This window comes from Limanda limanda, chromosome 4 (genome assembly GCF_963576545.1).
Source record: "Limanda limanda chromosome 4, fLimLim1.1, whole genome shotgun sequence".
In the NCBI taxonomy this organism is placed as follows: Eukaryota; Metazoa; Chordata; class Actinopteri; order Pleuronectiformes; family Pleuronectidae; genus Limanda; species Limanda limanda.
In genome coordinates this window covers 9,488,948-9,514,435 of record NC_083639.1, presented here as the reverse complement: position 1 = coordinate 9,514,435, position 25,488 = coordinate 9,488,948, and positions in this window count along the sequence as shown.

Here is a 25,488-nt window from a genome sequence, read left to right as displayed (position 1 = left end):
GTGGAAAACACATAGGGCGAGTCAAGTGATGGTTGTAGACACCGGAAACTGGCAAAGCACTTGCCCTCAAAACCAATAGATTAGCTTTGCTCTGGATCACATCCAGCTTTACGAGGACCAATCCAAGTGGCCCTCAGTTCTCCTTCTGCAGAGACCTTTTAGCATATGTTACCCACCAGGAGCCGACTGATTCCAGTGGCTCAGCAGTTCTCTGTGCCGTTCCCACAGATATTGGGCTTTGAGTTGACAGATCTAATTAGAGACAAGGTTCAGGCCCAAGCCTCTGATGAAGTAAGATACAAAGGATCTGCACGCTAATACCTTTGGCCCCTGCTGCTTATATAATCTCGCAGTACATGAAGTTCTCAGCTTACCATTTTCCTCAGAGTGAAGTTGTGTCATGAGGTGCATGAAAAAAGTGGATCAATGCTGTGTGAGGCGGAGGGATGCTGTCGCTCCCGCCTCACCGGGCACATGATCTGCTCTGCATGCTAATGACACTGAAAGGGCTACTGGCTTCACAGAGGAGGCAGCGCTAGTGTTATCTGAGATTAAAGCCACACGTTTCAAACGTTTGCAACTCCTATTTAACCTTACAAAGCAATTGTGTGCTGTGATCTGATGGAAAGGGACAGACCATCGTCTTTGCAGGAGATCTACATTCATTCTGACAGAAGGAGCCAAACCCCAGCCAATTTTTTTTTTACATGAGTGGAGCCCCAAGAAATATTAAAAAGTAGAGCCAGTGACTTAACTTTAAAACATAATAGAGAGGCTAAATTATGGAAATTTGAACAACCCAAGGGGAGAGGTGGAGAGGGAGACACAAGCTGCGGCTTCATCCTTCAGAGACTCCATTTGAAGAATGATCTGCACTGCGGTGCAAGTAGAATTTCCCATTTCTGGAGGCGCCTTCAAATACAGCCAACACATGCATCCTTCCATCCCCCAAAAACGAAGGCTCCAACAGGGTGATCCTCCCCGACCCAACTTATCCCAGGATTCATAGTTCTACGTTTTTCAAACATGGGCTACCTCTACACGAGCTAGAAAACAAAAGGGTGTAAAACTATCATGTTTTTGTCCAACTTCAGCTCAGTATTTGTGTAATTCTATCAACTGATATTACACAAGCATATTGGAGTCTGTTACATATACTACTGCTATATAATTGACATTGTTCCACTTTTATGACCAGTGGCTTGTGATGGTCAGTGCTAGCTGATGTCATCAAATTCTACGAAGCAGACACCAAATAACTGACATTAGTTTTGACTGGAAAATGACCCAATAGTTATCATGTTATTATCTGATTGTGACTTGTTACCAAAGTGGCCGCTGTTCAGCAAAACTTATACCGTCTTGCTTTAGAGATTTAAGTGAGTAAACAAGTGAAGCGAAGTCATTCATCACACCAGCCTGAGACATATCTCACTCAAGCATAGAGTTGTAACCTGTAAATGAGTTATACAATATTGCATTGCTGGCTTCACGTGGGCCTCATTTCTGAGGAAATGCCCGGCTTCATTACAGGAGCTTCCTGAGTTTCGGCTTTGGCTTTTTTTTTCCTTTTTAAAGCCAGGATCTAAGACTTCTGCTTCCAAAACAAAAACAGGATGAGGCCTCCTGTGGTGCATCTGGAAAAGCTGCTTGCCGACATTCGCAGGAAGTGGCAGTGGATCCTGAAAGCAAACAACTGAACAATACCCAAACAGAAGCAGAAAGCCCGTTTCATGTCTGTTGGACAGAACACACATTGTTTGAGTCAGTTCAGCGACAAACAAATCCGGAAAAAACGAAGAGTTCATGGATGGCTCGAGATGACTAATGTCACAAAAAGGTGAAAATTGGCAACTTGAAGGAACATAGCGATGAGAGACATGTTTATTGTGATCCACTTTGCATTACACGCTATGGGGATGTCAGAAAAAACGTAATCTGGTTTTCCACATTGACAATGCCAGAGTTTATAAAAGCAAGGACACTGGGCTTATCATACTTTATGTCCAGTAAACTACATTCATCTTCCTGTTGCTTTTTTTGGTGTAATAAATCAGAGCTGTCATCACTACGAATAAAATCTATTATCTTCCCCGACCCCTTTTTATTTTGTTACCATCAAACAATCAAAAGTTTTGCTCAGGACTGAGGATGTGTCTGGTTGTTTCTTCTTCAGGGAATGTGCATACAAAATGATTTTTAGGTTGTGGAAATGTAAAACTTTTACCGCGAGGAGATTTTAAATCAATTCAATCAATCTGAATAACGCTTCTGGACTCCAAACAAAAGGGAAAAGTGCGCTCACAAATTAATGTCCCAAGTCCGCTGCTAACCAATTTACAGGTTTTGTTCTCCTTCTTTTGTTTCTTTGTTTTCTGCAGGCGTTACTTTTTATACATCAATGCTGCCAGTGTCGGACGCATTATGTTTTCAGGCTGTCTGTCAATACCTACGTACATTGTTATGAACACAATATCTCAAGAACGCCTACAGGGACTTTCTTCAGATTTGTTGCAAATGTTTGGTTGAACTCAGGCATTAAGTAAAAATATTTTGAACACAACATCTTTAGAAAATGTACTTGTACTATTCACTTGGACTCAAGGATGACCTGATTAGAAGGTTAAAGGTCAAGGTGACCTCATATGAGAAAATGTATGTAGACTGAAACTGCAACTGTCTGCACTAATTATTTTTTTAATCCAATTTAACACCAAACATTAAATGTCGGTGATGACATTATCTGGTAATCAAGCCTCACACTAATCACTGATTTTAGACTTTACACTTCTCCCAAGTATTTGTTGAAATATCAATTCAACACAACAAACGTCATGATAAGCCACCTTGATAAGCAAAGTCACTTGGTTTTAACACTGAGACCTCCAAACCGGTAATAATTTGAGGGCATGATGGGTGTAAACAGAGAAAATAATGGCTGAGCGATAAATAGGCAGCTATTAATTTGAATAATTGAAATTGGGGAGACACTTCCGCTGCCAAGGACAACAGCGTGGACACATTGACGATATATCGGAGCCTCAATGTGACACTCTTTAGTCTCTTATGGATCAAGGAACAGGATGAGATGACTCACGCCTCTTACATACTGTGACATTACCCGTGCACCTGCCACTCCAACAGTGCCTTACATATAGTTTCCCTGCTCACGCTGCAGTGCACTGTGGGATAAAACCAACCCAGCATGTTCAGCAAATGTGTAAACTGTACGCTGAGGCAGTTAAAATGCACAAAGCAAACACAGATGTGAAACTGTGTTGAATCGTTCTTACTGAATTACATTAAGTTTAAATAGATAGATGAGAATATAATACAACTTAACATACTTTGACTGCGTGGATCCAATTGTAAGATCATTCCATTTTCTATGTTATAAACTACAAACATCTCTTGTGAAGTACTTTTTGACTTGCTCTGTCAAAGGTCCTATTTCAAATAAACTGAGGCAGCAAGCCTCAACTTCCTATCGGACCAAGTGCAGCGTCTCGTCGATCTTTCCGTTCCACCGCCAGATCCACCCACCGTGCCTGTGGTCCCAGCAGCCCCCACTCCAGCTCCGGCGGTGCCCGGCTTTGGACCAGTAATGAGACTGGCATCCCCAGAACGTTTTTCAGGAGAACCGGGTCAGTGTAAACCGTTTTTGATTGACTGCTCAATCCATTATGAACACACGCCACATGCCTTTCCCACAGACAGATCTAAGATTGCCTTCATGATCTCCCACCTGACGGGGAGAGCTCGGGCATGGGCCACAGCCGAGTGGGCACGTGATTCTCCCCTCACTGGCAGAATTTAAGGCAGCTCTCCAGAGAACTTTTGACCCGGTCTCATCCGCCCGTGAAAAAGCCCGGGAGCTGAGTGGAGTTAAGCAAGGCAACAACACTGTATGTGACTACGCCATCCATTTTCGCACCCTGGCGGCGGAGAGCGGATGGAACTCCACCGCACTTTTTGACTTTTTTTTTAAAGGATTAGCTGTTCCCATCCGAGAGCTGTTGGTTCCCCTGGATCTTCCCTCCGACCTGGATTCGCTGATCGCGCTCGCCATCAGAACCGACAACCGGCTACGTGAGCTTCACCCTTCGGCACGGAGCAGACCGGGGGGCACGGGGAGGTTTCCCACAGCCTCCGCCTCGGAGATCCCGTTACCACCGGGAATACGTTCACACTCCCCCACGCCCAGAGGAGAGGAGCCCATGCAACTGGGGCGTGCACGACTCTCAGGGGAGGAACGAAAGCGGCGACAGCAGGAAGGTCGCTGTTTTTACTGTGGGGAGACGGGACATCTTGTTGTTGTCTGCCCAGCCAGACGGTCTACCAGGGTGAGTAACTCTAAGACCTCACGTCCCGCTCCCCGGAGCCTCACGAACGTTAAAATAATACACCACGCTGTCACTACAGAAATTAGAGTGCTCATAGACTCTGGGGCTGATGAGAGCTTTATGGACTGGGGGTTAGCCAAGAGACTCGGGCTGAAAACTGAACTTTTAGAGAGACCCTTCAAAGCCAAGGATCTTAATGAAAATTACTTGTTTACCATCACTCATGCCACAGAGCCAGTAGAACTTCACCTTCACAACCATCAGGAATCCATCTAGTCATGCTTTAATTTTGAGATTTCCATGGCTGCTTCGCCACAATCCTCACATTGATTGGAGATCTGGGGAAATTATGGGCTGGGGAAAAGACTGTGAGAGCCGATGTATTGATTCCAGGGAGGTAACCATGCTTAACATTGTCTCTGCTGATTCCCCTGCAGACCCTGAATATCCCGATTTAAGCTCCGTCCCTTCATGCTATCTTCACCTTAAAGAGGTATTCAACAAGTCCAAGGCGCAGTCACTCCCTCCGCACCGTCCCTACGACTGCGTCATTGACCTCATTCCCGGCTCCACCATCCCCAGGGGACGCATATATTCAGGACCAGAAAAAGAGGCCATGAGAGACTACATAGACTCGTCACTGAAGGCAGGGCTAATACGTCCCTCCTCGTCTCCAGCAGGTGCCGGTTTCTTTTTTGTGGGAAAGAAAGATGGTTCATTACGGCCATGCATAGACTACAGCCCATTAAATGACATTACAATTAAAAACCGTTACCCTCTACCCCTCATGTCATCTGTTTTTGATCAAATACAGCAGGCCAAGATATTCACAAAGCTCGATTTACGCAATGCTTATTATTTGGTCAGAATAAAGGAGGGAGATGAATGGAAAACAGGGTTTAATACAGCCAGCGGACACTACGAGTATTTGGTCATGCCCTTCGGACTCACTAACGCACCCGCGGTTTTTCAGGCCATGATCAATGACGTCCTTCGGGACTTTTTAGACCAGTTTGTTTACGTCTACATAGATGATATATTGATTTACTCCTCTGATTTGGAATCTCACCAGGCTCACGTGACACAGGTTCTCCAAGGGCTCCTAGAGCATAAGCTTTTTGTCAAGGCTGAAAAAAGCGAATTTCACGCCGGCACCATCTCGTTCCTGGGCTTTATTGTGGCCCCTGGGAAAGTACAGATGGACCCGGCTAAGATAAGTGCTGTCGCTGATTGGCCCACACCTGATGGCCGCAAGAAGCTTCAGCAATTCCTCGGATTTGCTAACTTCTATAGGCGGTTCATCAGGGGCTTCAGCGCTATAGCTGCTCCGCTACATGCATTAACCTCTTCCAAGGTGCGTTTTCTTTGGTCTCCAGAGGCGCAGGCGGCTTTTCAGGAGCTTAAACGCCGCTTCACCACCGCTCCGATCCTCACCATGCCGGACCCGCAGCGGCAGTTTGTGGTGGAGGTAGACGCCTCCAACGAGGGGATCGGGGCCATCCTCTCTCAAAGATCGCAGCAGGACGGTAAGATGCACCCATGGCGGCTGTCTAAGGCTGAACGAAACTATGATGTCGGAAACAGGGAACTGCTCGCAGTCAAGGTGGCGTTAGAAGAGTGGCGTCATTGGTTAGAGGGGGCCAGCCAGCCTTTTCTAGTGTGGACGGATCACAAGAACTTGGAGTACATACGTCAAGCTAAGCGACTTAATTCTCGCCAGGCCAGGTGGGCGCTGTTTTTTAACCGCTTTTCTTTTTCCCTCTCTTACAGGCCGGGGTCCCGGAACGTCAAGCCGGATATTCTGTCTCGACTCTTTGACCCCGAGCCTGTTGCCAAGGTGCCTGAACCCCTCCTCCCACTGTCCTGTGTGGTTGGAGCGGTAACTTGGCAAATAGAAAAGGCGATGAAGCTGGCCAACGGTGTAGCCCTGCCACCTAGTGGGTGCCCTGAAAATAAGCTGTATGTTCCGGCCGATCTGCGCTCACAGGTGATCCACTGGGCTCACACCTCGCCGCTTTTCTGTCATCCGGGAGTCAGGCGGACTATGTTCGCCATCTCCCGGAGGTTCTGGTGGCCATCTATGGAGCCAGAGGTCCAATAGTACGTCGAGGCTTGCTCGGTCTGCGCCCGCAATAAATCCTCCACCGGATCTCGTATGGGACTGCTCCATTCACTTCCCATCCCCTCTCGGCCTTGGTCAGACATCTCCCTGGATTTCGTCACGGGGCTCCCAACCTCTCAAGGTAACACCACGGTCCTGACCGTGGTGGACCGTTTTTCCAAGATGGTTAGATTTATTGCCTTACCTAAACTCCCATCAGCCAGTGAAACAGCAGAAATCATGCTCAACCACGTATTCAAAATCCATGGTTTTCCAAGAGACATTGTTTCCGACCGAGGGCCCCAGTTTGCCTCCAGATTCTGGAAGGAGTTCTGTAAGCTCATCGGAGCCAAAGTAAGCCTGACGTCGGGATACCATCCGGAGGCTAACGGCCAGACCGAGCGGCTCAACCAGCAGCTGGAGACCGGCCTCCGGTGTCTTGTGTCACAGAACCCCGCTACATGGAGCAAACACCTGGTCTGGGTGGAGTATGCACACAACACACTCCCCACATCTGCCACAGGATTCACCAATTTTAAATGTGTGTTTGGCTACAAGCCCCCTCTCTTCGCAGACAATGAGCCAGAGGTTTCAGTTCCCTCTGCCCATGCCTTATTCCGCCGCTGCCGCCGCATCTGGGCAGCCGCAAGGCAGGTGCTCATCAGACAAGGAGATCGGATGAAAAGAGCGGCCGACCGCAGAAGGAGACCGGCGCCGGACTACCAGCCCGGCCAGAGAGTGTGGCTCTCTGCCAAAGACCTGAACCTCAAAGTGCCATCAAAGAAGCTAGCACCTCGGTTTGTGGGCCCTTTCCCCATCTCACAAATCATCAGTCCTGCTGCTGTACGCCTTCGCCTGCCCCGATCCCTGCGCATCCACCCCACCTTCCACGTCAGCCAGGTCAAGCCCGTGAAAGACAGCCCCCTCGTTCCAGCAGTCAAACCCCCTCCGCCTCCTGAAATGGTGGACGGTGGTCCGGTCTATAAAGTCAAGCAGCTGCTGGCTGTACGGAGCCGGGGCCGGGGAAAGCAGTTTTTGGTAGACTGGGAGGGTTACGGTCCTGAAGAGAGAATGTGGGTTCCATCCCGACACATAGTGGACCAAACCCTCATTGAGGACTTCTACCGCGATCACCCGGAGCAACCTGGACCGTCAGGATGTCGGTCCTAGAGGGGGGGGCTCTGTCACACCGCGGTGAGATCATGTCTTGTTTTGTGTTTTTTGTCACGTCATTTCCGGTTTTATTTTGAAAAGTAACTCTCCTCTCGTTTCAGGTCACTTGCCCTTCCTCATGTGTCACCGGTCTGATCGTCTCCCCTGATTCCTGATTGTGTCCACCTGTTCCCTTTTCCCCCATGTGTTCATATAGTCTGCGTCTCCCTTTGTCTTGTGCCAGTGTGTCGTCTTTAGTCATCATTCCAGCCCGTGCCATAGTTACAAGAGTCATAGTCTCAGTTTTTGCTTAGCCTCGTGCTTATAGTTTTACCTCAGTTAAGTGATTATTCTTTGTAGCCTTTTTGTTTCAGTGTTTAGTCTTAGTTAGGTTTAAAGATAGCGTTTTCCTCCTTTTTGGAGCGACTTATTTTTGTACCATAGTTTACTCTGTGTGGAGGTGTGAATAAAACATTCTCCTAACACATCCGCTCTGCATCTGAGTCCTGCCTTTCGCCCGGCCTGACATACAGTGTTATGATATAGGAGTGTTTTCTCCGTTAAAAAGTCTTTGAAACGGACCACTGACATGTAATTGAAATCTGAATAAGACAACTCGTGCGAGCATCTCTTGAGGTCAATGTCGCTTTTAAAGTTATCACTGCCTTCGAATGATAAAAGAAACTCGGTTATTGGATGTCCAATTTTATCCAGACAAGCAGGCTTGTCCCAGAGCTCTACGTGAGGCAGGATAATCACTGCTCTTAGAAGTGCTGGTGGCCCCAGTCTCTCGGACCATTACCTCTAAATTACAGCAGTTAGCTGCTGGCCATTGGACTGTGTGTTATCCACTGGGCGTGTGTGTGTGTGTGTGTGTGTGTGTGTGTGTATTGCTGTCGGAGGTGAGCTCTGTAGTTTCTGACTTTATGGTACTATTACATACACCTGAAAAACTGCATCACTGTCCACAATATTTGTCCAGCAGTTCTGCCTGTGGCTCTTATCTTAAATGTAACTCATGTCAAATGAATGGTGCCAGCAGCCCGTAGGTCACGGTGAATTCCGAAAACAACACCTGGAAAGCCCCCATTAGTAAACGCATCATGCTCATGTCTGGAGAATGTGCTTGTGCATTCTAACGCTTCTAAGTTATGGGTTTGTGCTACTGTCTCCAACAATGGCAAATCTGAAACGTCCGGGCTCATTGCTATATCTTGAATAACAATTTACTCCCGACTCCTCCAACAACAACACAAGACAAAAATATAAAGCAGCTCAGACGTCCATGTCAGAAAGAGAAAAAAAATATCACCCCAAGACATTTTCCCTCTGACTCTGAATGATTTGAAATTTAATTATTTCAGCTGCGTCGCTGGCTGAACCCTTCGGCCACTAGTGGGCAGCGGCATAAGCCATAAACACAACACTGACAGTACCTTCTTTAAATTATTTATAGCAAACATGAAAGTAAATCTGTCTACACATTCAACAGACACAATTACATTATCATTCATTTGATGTTGTGTTTTCGATGACCTGGCAAATTACACTGTTTTAGACTTTCAGCTCTATAGTTTGGTCACAATCCACTTAGATTGTTTGTTTTGCAAAGAAATATACTTCAAAATGTTCGTCACTGCCTGTCTTCCATTTCGGCCCTAAAAACCAAAAACTAGTTATAAGTTAAAAGAGTTCAAGTTCAAAGGGGTGTTTCAAGGGACTTTGGGGGCCCTGGGCAGAAGGGACCTAGGGGCCGGACATCAAACTGTAGTCTCCTGTATTGGCCCCGGCAGATAAGCATCATAGAGGAGACTGAAGCTCTAGAGAAAATAAACAGTGGTTTCAATATGACAGACCTTTTCACTTAATCACATTTTTCTGATTCATGTAGACTTAAATAAAAACGTTTGTGTGCACACAGTGTGTATATGGGGTTGTCCATGATTATAACTTCCTCAAATGGTATTATTTTTTAATTGAATATCCAACAACAGTCTTTGTGTATTAAGGAGGAGGAATCACCAGACTGTTTATACATGCCAGATAAGACTGGAGGGGTTATAGTCCTGTACACGCACAGGTACTGTACATTATTACACAATTCAATCATAAGTCCCAATAAAATGAACCATATTCCCAAATGCTCTCATAAAAATCCACAAATCCAGTTGAGATTTAGGAGGAAATAAGGGGCATTAGATTGACATTGATGCTTATGTAACTGTCCTGCAAGGATTTTATTACTGCACCTGCACCCACTACTCACCCAGCTTTGTGGCTTCATGCTCCAACAGTCATCTGAAAATAATGAAGTTATTGTTCGACAGCGGGTGACAATCATACAGTGAACTTCTGGCTCCTGATCCTGTCCAACACCAAAGAGTGTGGAATCAGCGGTTACAATCCCATTTAGTTGAAACAAAACATAATCCGCTGAGCAAGTGAAACTTAGCTTATTAGTCAGTCCTCTATCACCCCATTAAGAGGAGGACTGAGGATTACGTTCGCTCTGTGTCAGCATCAAGGTTTCCATTTATAGCTGAGGGTCCATTGTGCCTGTGATGAGGTCCAAGTCATTCCACCTAATTATCTTCTATTGCAGATGAGAAAATGCAAAGCATCAAAGGGGATCAAGCAAATTACAACACAACTACCAGTGCTGGGATAGCTTGAGGTGACTCATCATGCCATAATGCCTAATGGTATTTGTTAAAGGGTCGATAAAGATATTGACAGTGTACACTCGACAACATAACCACCTCTGAGAGCAGACTAATCTCCCAGGTCTCAGGCGGTTAGTGTCATTGCATAACAATAAAATCTGATTGAAGGTCTCACTCACTTGTTACAGTAACACTCATTTGCATTGGAGCGACAAAATCTTTGCTCAATTGATATGACTGACAGGAAGAGGAGAAGAGAACGCCAACATCTTTATCATCTATTATGTCATTACTTGAGAAATACAATTACCAGGCTCATCATTCTGCACTATTTCAGTCATCTGGGGCCATTTTGCACTGAATAGCAATATAACAACACATTAGACCAATGTCCACAAATGATGTTACCGGCAGACTAATTTTCTAAATGACAATCGTGTAAAAGTCTCTTGAATATTTAAATAGATTAAAATTTTATCTCATTGTACAGCGTAATAAAAACCAAATAAAATCCAGTTAACATTGTACCAGAAGTTCAAAAGAAAAGTATTAATAACAGATGTGTTCAGGTTTAAGTAACATATACAGCATATAAGCAATGATTGCTGCAACAACATACATGTTAATATTACAGTCCACATGAAATAAATTAGGTTATTTGGACTAATTTAACAGCCAAACACATTTGTGATGTTATTTCTACAAATGAACATCAAATTTGTTCAGAAAGTTTGTCCCAACAGTCATTCCAGAAGTACAGCGATCAAGTGTAAGTAAGTGATCAACAAAGGTTGATTAAAGTTGATTAAAATAATTGAATGAATGTTCAAAAGGTGATACGCACCTTCTGCCAGGCACCTGTAGGAGTTGCATCAATTCTAAAAGCTTATTTCACTTCCATTGCTGCAGGAAAGCTGTAATTTATCCTGTTTCGTGACCCACAACCAATTTCCTTGTTGTGCAAGGCAGTGTCAAGTGGTGCCAAATATCTCGACTTGTCACAGACCAGTGAGTGGACGTGTCAGTGCAGCACAAGTGTACATCAATGCAGTGTCCATATTCCTTAAGGTCTCTGTTATTTCAAGCTTTCAAATGGCTCAGCTTGAGTTTGTCAGACTCTTTTGTACCTTTCAGCTCCGTGAAACACAGAACAGTAACTGGACATGATTTAATTTGTTGGATAACTTCCTGTCTTATCGAGTGAGTGTCATTACGGACAAAGCTACAGTAAACATGCAGCACTCGACTGATTGATATTATTGCCGCAGATGGAAATGAATGTTCATGAGCTATTCCTATCAATACAATTTGTAATAGTGTGACCAGCTGTACTTATTATCATTAGGTGGTCACATGAGTACAACCTGGGACATTATTTGATGTATTATGTCTGGGGTCATGCAGAGCTGTGATCTCAGCTGCTATCATCATGTATTTTTCAACTAGGTATTAGTGGAGATGCCTTGAAGAAGTAGATTGCTTTGTCATGATATCATAAAACATCCTTATCTCTAATCTGTTAAGTGGAATAAAAGCAACATTAAGTCACTGGTAAAATGATGAACTATACAAAACATCAAATAGGATTATACATGATTCAATAAGGTGATCATTAATTCCAGGAAAACTGTATCAATGCCTGTAAAATGAATTATATATGGAAAAATGAAGCCTCCTGACAAGACAGAAAAAACATATGATGGTGCAGTTGATAGAAAAAAAACGACAAGAATACAAGAGTATTAAACTCACAGAACTTGTCCTAATTTGACATAAACAGCTTTTGCTACAGTTTAGAAATTCCTCATAATGACAGAAACACAGGGGCCTGCAGCTGAGATAACAAGTGGAGCGTATTCCTCACTTAAGAGCCGGTTTGTGCACTGAAAAAAGACATCCGTGTTTTGGCATTTAATCACATTATAAAACTGATCAGAAAACTGCCTTTTTGTGATCAGAGTTACAACGCTCATTTTAAACTTGATTTCACCATAGATTACACAATAACCTTTTTTAATTTGTAAGGTATTTTTTTTAAATTACTCACAGTGAGTCACACATTTTTAAAGACTTTGGAATATTTCATCATTGTCTTGCATTTATATTTCATGTAACACTCAATGGAAGTAGTAGTCACACAATACTACTAAGTAAATTGAAAAAAGTTAATCTCAAGGAAAAAAAATCCACGTACACAATCACAAAATACAACCTGACATCAAGCTGTCTGCAATGGTCTGTAATGTGGTCATTCTGTGTGTTGCAATGTAGACACAATATTAAAAAGAAAGCACTAAAATCTCAAACAATGGCCAAAATAACTTTGGCAGCTGTGCATGTTGGTCTCTTTAGGACAAGAGTAATAAAAAGAAAGAGAGATATATTGCCTCCTCATATGGATGAAAAGACCCTTTAAGCCATAACTTCTTATTAATTTTGCTGGAGATAGTAAGGTCACGACTTTCCAGTGGAGCCTGCTGTGATGGATGAGAGGGAGCTCACTTCTAAGCTTCTCAATTACTGTGTCTCAGCCCTGGTGAGCCAGTTAGATTGTGTAAGAGAGGGTTGGTATCTTCCTATAAGCATGTAAATAAATAACTGACTCACATGTCCATGAGGAATACATGTTCTCCCTTAGGGGAACTAACTGGTGAGTGATTTGTGTATAAAAGGAATAAATACTAAATAAAACTTCCCCACAGCCAACGCAGAACAAACTCTGAAAGGAAAATTCCAAAGATCTGTGTGAGGCACGGCGGGCATGTGTGCGGTCAGCTTGTCTGATTGTCTAAACTGGTTTGTGTATAGATTTGACTTGCAGACTTGGTTCAGAGTCGCCACGTGGGAATACAAATACTTCCAGACAAGTGTAATGTGGGTTTCTAATTAGTTCCACTGAGGTTAAGATGCTGGAGAGCAGATAGCAGGGATTCAAAAACATTGCTTTTTCCAACGGTCAGGCTGCAAATAGAGAATTATATTTAACCTCAATTTATTAGAATCTAACCTTATTTTTTCCAAAATATCACATGACCCAAACAAGACGAAGGCAACTAACAGCATTTGTCAAACACCAGGACTCAGAGCTAAGTTCTTTGGCTCGAACACGCACGAATGGATAAATTGAATTGCAGCCGCTGTGAATAAAACTGATGTTATTGGCTTTGCATATCGCAGATGGAGATGGTTAAACATATCTTGGTGTCAAAGGGTGAAATTTACGGAGCGGAGAATAAGTGGCAGGATGGGCCCTGAGGTCTGAGGCTGGAGCACAGTGTTTAACAAACAGAGCGCTGCATAAACAATAACATGAATAGAGTTATGAAGAATAGATTTCAAGACTTTGACTCCAGTATATCAGATTAGATTTTCTAGCTTCACAAAACCATCACCCTCCAATAATTAGTCGTGTTGCTGTTTATTTCAGCTACTTGTTTACTGCTTTGTATGGAAATGGAGTGGTATGTGCCCGGAGTCTCTTCTCTGTTTAAACCGGGTCTTTCTGAGATTCTCTGGAACAGACAGGGATAGAGTCACATCACAGAGCAGGAAGTCAGAGAACAAATTGCTTGTGTGTTTTAGTCTATCCAGAAATCCCACAGCACGACAATGCACCTTCACTGAAAGGTTAGAGCCATTATTTCCATGTTTCCAAGAAATTAGGTGAGAATATTATATTTATGTGATGTTTTACATTCTCTTCAATCAATTTTGCTCAGTGTATTTTTTATGACACATTCATACTATAGATAGCCTATGTGGGTTTACACACTAGAAAACATACCTATATTCTTTTTCTCCTCATATTACTTTTAAATTGTGTTAATCCTCTGCTGACTTTGATTTGAGATAACATTGTATTAATTTGCTTCTCGTCATGTTTTTAAGTCTTTTCGTATTTGTTCTATTGATGAAGCCCTTTGTAACAGCTGTTTTGAAAGGTGCTATATAAATTAAGGTATTCAACAGCCTTCAATTGCACTCATCTCTTGCTTCATGCACTTCTATGAATGTGAACTTGATGCAGGCTCTGAGAGTACATGGAAAGTTCTTCAGTTTGACATTTATATTTGGATCTCGGATAATGATGATGTCTTTCATATATTTTAATAAGTTCAAAACCAAATGATGTCCACTGAGCAGCAGAAGGCAATGAAAGTGCAACTCATGACCAATCACAACGCCTACACTGCCATAGTAAAGCTGAGGCGGAGGCAGCGGAGAAATTAATGAGGTGAAGGTAAATAAATGTACATGCAATATATAAAGAATGTCACAGTCAGTTTATAGGAGCAGCAGGAGGCATAAGTGGGAGTTTATAGATGTAAATTACATCATTCACCCTGAAACATCTGTCATTGCAGGCAGCTGAGGGTATTTTCTTACATAAAGGGTGTCTAGCCACCAGCTGTCCGACCTGCACCAGCATCTCAGACTAAAATAATGTTTTTTCACCCACACCTCAAACCACCTGTTACTGCTGCAGCAACTGCAGCTATAGCTGTTTACCCCTGAAAACTGTTTTGTGGAATCAACACTTCACCCGCCCCTCTATTCGCATAACGGTAATGCGCATAACGGCTGTGTTGGAAATCAGACTGTTTCCTACTTTACGATATAGGGAACTATACAATGAGCTCAGTTGGAAAAGAAAACGGGAAAAAACGTATTCGAACACTAGGTCGGCCGATTCCAATTTCCAACTGTAAATTTTAAATATTTATTTTACCCTTAGTATTAAAACTTTAATGTTAGAAACATATTGAATGACAATCTTTAAATGTCAAAATAAACTTGTTTCCCACATCTTGCTCTGCTCACATTGACATTTATACGACACATCCAGCTGTTTCTCCTGCACTCTCTTCTCTCTGCCGCAAGCGCAATGCATGATGGTACATATTTCCCTGGTTAGTAACCATCGGTTGTACTCTTCATTATGCATTGTAGGAAACAATGTGTGCGCTATAAAGGGTATAAAAAACTGAAACTTGAACTCTTCTATATCTTTTTGTTGGGTGTGATATCAAAAATAAAAAATGATGAAGCACAGTAGATAACACACAAGGTTACCATGGACAGTTGCAGTGTCATAACAGGCGAATGAATCTGGCCCCTTGTCACAAAGCCTCTTGCAGATAAAACATATGACAACGTGAACAATGTCCCGTCTCCAAGGAAGTATTTCATTTACAAGCTGTTCAAATGATTACTCACACAATGTTCTTATCGTCGCTGATGTGATGTAAACCCAGCTCTATTAAAAAACATTTCATTCTGAATCCATTATAGCGCTGATGGACACAATTCAGCGGCGCATCAGTGACAGACAGACGGATATTCTGGGAAATGGCTGCACTCGAGTAAATAATAAAATCAAATCAGTCCAAAAATGTCAGCAGTAAAGAAAAGCACTCAGATATAATTCAGTCAGACAATTCCAGAGCAAGCTCAAAAAAAAGTCTTAGTCACGCTGGTGGAACATTTTTATTTATTTTATTATTTTGGGTGATTAAACAAAATCCTCATTGATAGAAATCCTGCTGAAATTGGCTAACTTCAGTGCTCTGTGGAGTTTAAGTGCTTCATTAGTTCGACATCCTGGGAGATCACTCCTGCGCCCTGCTGAGCCTCAGCCATCAGACTGGAATAGCAAATACAAGGGTTTTTTAGTGTGTCAGCAGATGAAAAGAGAGCTATAGCCCTCTGGAAGGTCGGCTGTGGAAGACGTGGCGCTATAAGCCTGTACACATTGTAAAGCATAGCGCGTCTCACCTTTGGTATACATCCCCCACAAATGATGTATTGGACAAGGATTACGCTGCTGGAGTATGTGAGAAACACAAGAAGTACTGAAAGGACATGATCCGAGAGAGAACCTCATAAAAGACATCCAGCAGAGATCCAACGCTCCTTGAAATAGTTCATCTGACCTTTAACAAAAGTGTCACAAATCCCAGAGGAGAAATGCCTTTGAAGAGATTTCATGTGCCATGCCACAGATGAAGTTTTTCAGTTGAGAGATATTCCTCTTCAAATGATAAAATCATTTCACAAATACACATCGAAGAGGAGTCACCGCAGCTGCTCGATATTTCAAACAGTAAATATCGTCAGTTTAGTGCCACAATGACAATTTTATAACAACACAGGTTTAAAATGGTTTCTAACCTTAATGTACAGTATAAATCCGAATAACAACGTTATCATAAAGATCAGAATTTAGGACGTCTGACAAATGATGAGGCTGTCACCTGGAAAAGGTCATCGAGAGAAAAATAGACTCTTTGGCAGTGAAGCTGTCCAGTGCTGGAATACAAACATACTTGAAACTTGATCTGGGAAGACACTGCCAATAACATTGTAAATAGAAAAATATCTCAAGGATTCTCCTACGTCAGAGAGTGTGACATAACTAAATAAATATTTAACCGGCTGTTGCCCTGTCATTGATAAATTTATTGTAACAACCATAGCAGAAAAGATGTGTTAATCCTATAGAAGGATGCTTTTGAATTCACTTTAGGAGCATATGAAATGGATATATCCATTTTGAGTGACAACATGACGGCAAATCATCCTCACAAACGTTAAAAATGCAATCGTGAGACAAAAAGGGAAAAAAAGTCGGTGAGTGAAACGGATGGCACAACAATTATCTCATGACCTTCACCCAAGAATGGGGGCTTCAACACTAGAGGGCATGGACGTTTGGGTCTGGTGTTTTCAATTTCCTGCTCCGTTTCCCAATATTTATTTTTATTTAACCTCTATTTTCCATTTAACCTTTGCATAATCCCGGCCGAATTCTTTGAGGATGGCTTCTGACAGCCAGCGAAGAGACAAATTGTGGTGATGTAACAGCAGGAGGGAAAAGCGATGAAATACAAATAACACCTGGAAAAAATACAACAGGAGAGAAGTGCTGGCGGACACGTGAGTGCTGAGGAACAGATGCACGTTTGCCAGGAAAAAGACCTGGGAGGCTGAGGTCGAAATGGATTTGTCTAATTCGACAGTCTTTTGAAATTCATTCCAGTCGCTGTGGAGCAGCTGAGAGGCGATCCAGGCAGATGTTACAGCAGCCTGATGTGATTTGCAATGATGTGACGTGTTCTATAGGGAGCACAGGGAACATCAGGGATAAAGCTGATGAAGGTTAAGCCACTTAACGGCATCCGTGGAGACGAACATGGGTGGAACAGTCATGGGTCTATATATCCATTAACTATTCAATCGAGGCTCTTGCAGTAGCATCCAAGCAGATTTTTATGCCTCTGACCTGCGTTGATTTCTCTGTGATATTTTGTCAAATTGACAGAAAACGTGTTATTTTAAAGAGCACACATGGTTCTGGGGGGAAATGCTCTCTGATGGATGTAGATTTTCATTAACAAACATACAGGAGGAGTTTTCAACCATCGAGGGACGGCGCTGTCTGTTGGTTCACCACTTAGGAAGGATGGGTTTGATGTAACATTTCCTACAGAAATGAGTGGTTTCCAGATCTTTCCTAATGATTTTGTTGATCCCTGACTCATCATGGGACCATGTCTATATTTGCATCCAGCTAAAAGACTTACAGAGCAGCCAGCGAGTCGGTGCACTATGCCAACAAATATTTGCATATGCACACAATAGATTGTTTTGCTTTATAAAGCCATATGCTGAGTAAATTAAATTATGTTTGTTCATTCATATCAATTTGAGTAAATCCCAGGCTTGGCATGTGTTGGAAACACAATCTCCCTCCAGTTAACCTCTGCGTTGGATTTGTTCTCTCTCGGTGAGATAACGCTGCAAGAATTTAACACCGGAGATGCCAGCGACTCACTTCACTGCCTTCTAAGGCTGCGTGTACGTGTGTGAGAAGTTATCTTCACGCTAACCTCAATAACAGACTCAAATGAGTGCTTGGACCTTTGACCTTTGATTCCATTATAAAAATGAGAATGAAGGTTATCTTAAATAATTAAACAGTTGTTTAATTTAATGAGATGGAGAATTTGGAAAAGAGCAGATCTCATGTCAGATAATCTATTGGTCAAATTCACTTAATATTACATTTGTTTTCTTTAATACAAGGGAACCTATTCTATTACTATTACAGGGTGGTAATCCAGATGTCCGTTCATTTCCGAATGTCCTTATTACCTATAAACAGCAGAACATATGCTCCTATTTAGTGTTGGTTTACTCCAATAACTGCAGGGCACATCTCTGCGCTTACATCGAAAGAAAGGTCCAGGCTACAGTGTGTTGTCATGGATACTCATCCGTCATTCACCAGCAGACACAACGACTTGTGACTCTATACAAGCCATCAACGGAAAGAGTTCGACCACCCTGGATGTCACTCACTTGTGTTTCAGTGTAAATCATACAGTGACAATTTTGAAGGGCGTTAAAACTGTCTCCCCAGCAATCAATCAGGATTACAGCTGCATGAGGTGTGAGCTAACACGTGTTTAGCTCTGTGCATGCACCCAAAGAAATGCATGTGGTATGGTTCAGGGAAGAAGGTGGATCTGGATCATACAGGGCTGATCTAGGAGGGTTTTTACACTTTGTTTAACATTTAGAAGAGTTTCCAACATTTTCCTTGATTTCTATGAGAATAATTCATAGATCTTGGTGAAAAGAAATCAAGCATGCCTACTGGAGAAGGACATACACTCTTTAATGATAGAGTTCAGTTAAACCTCTTTCCATAACTTTCCATCTTGTTCCTGAGAACCTGCACGTATAAGTACTCATACATACTGAGCTAGTACACCGTTAGTTAAATCTGTATTCAGGCTGCAATCTCAGTTAATCAAAATGGGTAGAAGGGGATACATGGCTTTCACAGAACATCAACATCTAGTTAATGAACAACTTAAATTGCACTTCATGTTAATCTGACACACTTCACATTGCCTGTGATACCAGAAACAAGACTTTCATGTCCGAGCATCCAGAGGCTCTGATGAGAGCTCATTTCAAAATGAATCATAATCATACGTAGAGAAAACTGATTGCATTTTTGGAAAAAAAATCCCCCGATGATAGAGCGTTTCGCCTCTAATTAACCTTTTCTCAGACCTTTTAGCCGGAGTGACGCCTCCTTCTCCCTCCCTGATATTACAGCACTGGCCGACAGCAGCTGGGGAACGACCCGCACAAAAGCACTCAAAGTAAGAAATATGTAAGCTGGTGATCTGTTCAAATTGCATTGGTGGTTAAGTAATATATAACTGTGGTGTATGAATGTGGGATTCTGCCATACTGCGTCAATGCTCCAGATGTGAATGGACCAATGGGAGGTGATCTGTGTTTACAGTCTGTTGATCGCTGAAACGTCTTTTTGCTCTCTTGTCTCCACAGGGAGGTCAAAGCACCGAGTCAGCAGCAGCACCACAGAACTGGTGCAGATGGAATATCAGTATTTCGCTGTCAGATGTTTGTGTTCACTTTTCAACACAAAAATACATAGTCTCTTAAGTCATTACACAATCTGCTGCTGAATGAGCCATCTACATCACTCCAATTCAAAGAAACCATTAAGAACAACATGTTTCCACAGTTCAATTCAGCAAAGATCCCTCTTCCAGAGGGGCAATTATATTCTGACTCAAAATACACAAAACTGGACAGCAGACGCAGGATTTCATTGCCTCGAAAAATACACAAGCAAAGCGAGGAAAACTACAAGATTGTATAAAATATTGTAGAGAAGAGGAAAAAAAAACGTTGATGCTGTCGATTTATTGAACATTAATATTTTTGGGTGATGAAATATGGGAACACAAACTCTTTCACTGCTTTATTCCTGTACTGACCTTAAAAAATGTTCTATGAAGAAGCTTTGTTCAAAATGTCATCACGGCAAATACTAAATTAAAACCACAGAGACAATCTCTGTGTAGAATAATTACGAATGTCAAGGATCATTAGACTAAATTCACACGGATCAGACTAATGTCAATAATGGATTATTTATTATCTGCAGTGAAACTGCATAATTGCACTGAAGTGTGAAGGATCCTCTTACTTATGCTAATTTCCTCTGCAAAGACTCAATAAATCTGGTGATACAACAATTGTTTTTTTGGCAAAACCGCTACAAATCTGTTAACATGCCACTGACTTTTTTTAATTATCTGTTTAAACCAACATTGTGAAGCATAAATGTCATAATATGTTTTATCCAAGTAAAGTCAGTAAGACATCAAGTTATATTGTGCTAATGGGGACCTAAATTAACATTTAATATTTAATGTTTAACCTTTAACAACAGACTGAGTTTATCCTATCTTGGACCCAGTGTATGTATTCAACATCTTGTATGAATCCCATATTTAATCCTTTAATCCTCTGATATTCTCCACTTCACCTATGGGGAGCAGCTAACTCGCACTTCCATCTAACCTAGTAATGACATGTATAGATAGATTCAAGCTGTGTGATGCACTAAGAAATCTGTGAAGAAAAAAATTCAGCTGGTGAGATTATGGACATTAATGCAGCATCTCCAGTGGGGTTGCCTAATCAAGACAATTTACTCCCATCCATATGAAGTGTTAGATCCCGAGGATACGTGGAAACACATGAGCAGGTTCTCCAAGAGGCTGCAACTAAAATCCACACACAGTTTTGATGTTTTTTAAAGTTTGAGATTCCTTAGAGTTCAGTGATGAATCAAATCAATCTAAGAGCAGAGTCAAGCTTTGGCTCAGAAATTCATTCTTAATTTAGTTCTTTTAGAATTATTATAGACTTGAATGGCACTCAGAGAGGACATATCTCTGCCATGGCCCAACCAAACCATAATAAAACCACATTTAAATTCAGCCAATGCAGATATTCATTTGGGTCTGCACCAAATTACAAACACCCATAGGTTGTAGTTCCCTAAATATGCCTGTTTTTTATCAGCATCCATTGATTATTCTATAAGAATTTAACGAAAATGCTTTAAAATGCCCTATCTCACAATGTTAAAGGAAGTGAAAAGAGAAAGTTCTGGGATCCGCCCCTTGATCCATGTAAGCACCAAGATTTCCTGACCTATTCCACATCCTTCCTTCAAGTTCCATAGTAATCTGACCACTAACATTCATGTAATCCAGCTAACTAACAGAAAGACAGATGAAAAAATAAGCTTCTTGATGGGGGTTAAAACAAATTCTTCACTAAAAAATAAACCGACGTACTGCACAGATAAACACAGTCATTGTATTTTATGAGTACCTTGTCCAAAAGAGACAACTTCTGATTTTTTGTATTTTGCCGCCTCACTGGAAAATAACTGCAGTTCCCAAAGAAACTCTGAGCTGTTTTCACTGTATTTTACTGAAGAGCTGGTTCACGTCAGTGCAAGTTCTAAAGAAGCTATTTGATACAGTGAATTACTAGACTTCGGTCTGTCAGTCTGTTGTTTTATGTCTCCAAACTTGAAGCTGCCTCTTCTGGACAAGTAAAGGAGGACTGAAGAGGATTTTCATCCATCAAACTGTTCACACTTTAAAAGATGAATAGGCAAAAAACATCCTCGTCCAAAAGGGACTTTCATTATTCATTTCTTATTATTATTGACAGGAACTAATGGTGAAACGTAAAGCAGATATATTGAGAGCGGTCTACATATCAGGATAATGGTGTGAATATACCTTAAAGTAAACTGTCAGCTGACAACTCCTCAAACGTGCTGGGAGCAGTCATGTGGCTCGATAACGGCCAAAGTCAGCATACCGGAGGAACTCTTCCAAAATAAGATGATGAAAAGATAATAATAAAATGTCCAAGAAAAACGGAATGTAAACATATCAATTCACTCTCTCAAATAACAAGCCTGCTGGAGTTTGTCATGGACCCATTCTGTTAATTACGGAGTTTGGCTCGTCTCCCTTTGCTTCATCTTTGTTTTACATTGTGTCTTTCAGTCTTTGAGTCCATCATGAGACTTTCCTGGTGACTCATCTGACCAAGTACGTCATTGATTGCATTCATTTGACAGAGGACTTGATTTTTCCCTGAATGAATTCAAAGAAGAAAACAATCAACACGGTTTGTGGTTGGTAAAAACTGATTTAACTCTACCAAACACATTTAATATATAAGTGAAATAATTATTATGTCACCTGAGTTCAAGGATTCAAGGACTCAGTCCAGCTCCTTATCATCATCAGATTAGAACTTTGATTAGATCTAGATATTGTAGCACTACAAACAAAAACAATCAAACACAGTCTCGGTGCATCTGCAGGACATTTGTTCCAAATCGGTTCTTATTATCTCAAACAGGGATGTTATGTTTTCCTCCCTGTTCGTCTGTTTGTGTGTTGGTATGTCAGCACGATTAACAAAAAAACACTGAAAAATTTCCCCAAAAACTTGGGCAGGAAAGGAACTGTCAATACATTTAAGGGGACTGTTGGGCCTTGGCGGAGGAAGGCCCTCTATGAGTTTCACTGTAGGTATACAAGTATTACATTAAAGATGTCATAAAAGTATAAGCAGAGCCTTTAGTAAACCAGGGCCACGCCAAGAAGATGGATTCATTTAGGGTTATGTCAACTGCTGAAGAACTACAAGGTGTGGTTGGGAATGGAAACACACAGCAACTGGACCTTATATATATATATTGTTGAGTATTTTATAGACACACTGTTGATTATAAGTCCAACAATGAATTTTCAACATTCTTGTTTTGTAATTTGTCAATCATGAATCTCTGTACTCTGCACCCATACGCATCATGCTCGAAACAAGGAGCCTCTCTGATTCATCATGATTTCTTGATGAAAGTTTTTCTTTATCATCACTGAGGGCCCCTTGTTTGAGTAGAATGGTTTTAATTTACGATCTCATAATGTTGTGAGGCCCATTAATATTTCTATCAAGAGCTATAAACTTTAATATCATGCTTCTAACTGTTGGTCCAATTTCAATAAATTCTTGCTTAATGTGTTCAAATATTAATTAGCCATTGTTATGTATCCAACTTTAACAATTCAAATGATCCTGTCAAAATGATTACGTTTACATCGTTATATCAGTATTGCTGGAATAAAGTTAAAAATAAATATAGAACATTTCATCATTTCCAGTGCACATACAAGTCTGATAAGCAATCAAATGGGTTAATATGGATTGAATTAATTTCAAAGTCACCATTGATTTACGATTTGTTATGTCGACCCCTGCATCCCTACATGACAGCTTGTTTTGTAAGTTAACTTAAAAGTGTTTTGAGATATTTTTATGGTTACTGGTGATCATCGACTTATCGGTAGTTTCCCTTATTTATACGTATTTATATAGATATCTATAGCTATATAGATATATTTGTATATTTAATCTTTTTATTGTCTTTTTTATAGTTACAAAGTACTACACCACACAGAAAATCAAGAAGACCACAATAATTTGTCCCTCATCAGGGTTGTGGTGTTGGCTTCTAATCTTTAAACAAATTTTTAAAGTCTATAAGCAAATGGGAATCTGTTAACCCTGAGGTAAACCTGACATGAATGTATATGGGAATTCCCCTCGTTCTGTGGGCAGCAGGTCAACCCTGCCTCTGGGAAATTTCAGCTGGACATTTGTAATATGAGTGATGAGGGACATGAAAAAGGGGACATTATACAATGAGCAGAGATTTATGAAGGTTAAGTCAGTTTCACCTCGTGTTAGACGACAAATACCCTCTTCATTGCAACTGAGACACAGACAAATAAGGCGAGTGTGGTTCCTACTGAAAAGGGCAAAGTCTGTGTGGATCTGTGCCGTAGACAGTGTGTATATGGAATCAATGATTTCACTGCCGGCTGCACCGTCTCCCTAATTGAGGCAGGGATCAGGAGCCACTCAGTCCTCTCCTGTGGTTTCAAGCAAGAGCGACATTGAGCCAGAAACAAACAGCCTCATGGTCTAAGGGAAGCCGGGACGATGCGGGCGGCCCAGAGGTGTGTGGTATAATAAGCAGTATGTCCCTGCTTTGTCTGAGGACAGACGAGCAGCGTCTCTGTCTCCAGTCGAGCTCTGTTTTCAATCAGGGTCGGCTCCCAAAAGCCTTTGCTGCTCGCCGCTCAGCACACGTAAACACCACCTCCCCTCCTGAAATGTTTACACTCTCACTTGTTATGACCTGGACTTTTTCCACATGCACGGGGTTGATTTAATTAAACTGACCCCGGTTACGTTTCTTTCAATGAAAACAAATCAATTTGAAAGCTACAGATTTGTTGCACGCTGTGAAATTGCGAATGACAAGAGGAATCTAATGTGTCAGAGCACCTAATCTGTGTGGGCCCACTATAACCCAAACATGAAGGGAATTCCTTGAAGATGGAGGTGATAGGTTAGCAACAGACAGACATCCAGTGATTTCAGGAGGGGGGGGAAGAGTCCTTCAGTTTACATGTGTTCATCCATTCATGACGACATGGGCAGCTTTTGCTGGAACGTATTATGTTACTTAGATGAGAAAGTACTGAATGTCCCTACAAGATTATTTCAGTTTAATTTGCTTTTTTCCAATGGAAATTATGAGACCCTTATTATTCCTATGGGTATATGGCCGTTTTTAAATGCTTTTGCCTTTATGTACCATTGTCTAGATAATCAGAAAATAAATTTTTTACTTTGACATAATTTATCAACAAACTGGATCCAAAAATATATAAAAAACATCTACATCAACAGTTAAAAATAACAATGTTGCATTGATCTAGTTGGTATATATCAGATTGCAAAAAGGTCCTACAATATCACAAATGTGTAGTAAGTGCCACACAACGCCAGTTTACTTTTTGAAAATCCAATATGAAAACCGCGATTTGATCACGCTGATATGATCATAGACTCCAGAGTGTTAAACATGTTATGATACAACCAACTGATTAAAAACAGTTTTTTTTACCTGGACATTGAGTACAAGTCGAAATTATGTTTGCATCTCACTATGTCTAATTTTAAACAAATCTAATTCTATTTTCCAATCCACCAGGGAAGTTATGTTTACGCCAACAGATTTTCATGAAACATTTTGGAAGGCTGAGACATAGGCCAAGAAAGAACCTATCAGTTTTTTGGGTTGGACAGAGGGGTGGAGCCAGGAGGATTTTTTAAACAAAAATTTGTCAAGTTTAGGGAACCAATATTTATGAGTATGTACAATTTGGTACAGATCCAAATAAAATCAAGATCTAGCCGATTTTAATGTGGTTTCATAAGGGGACTGTTA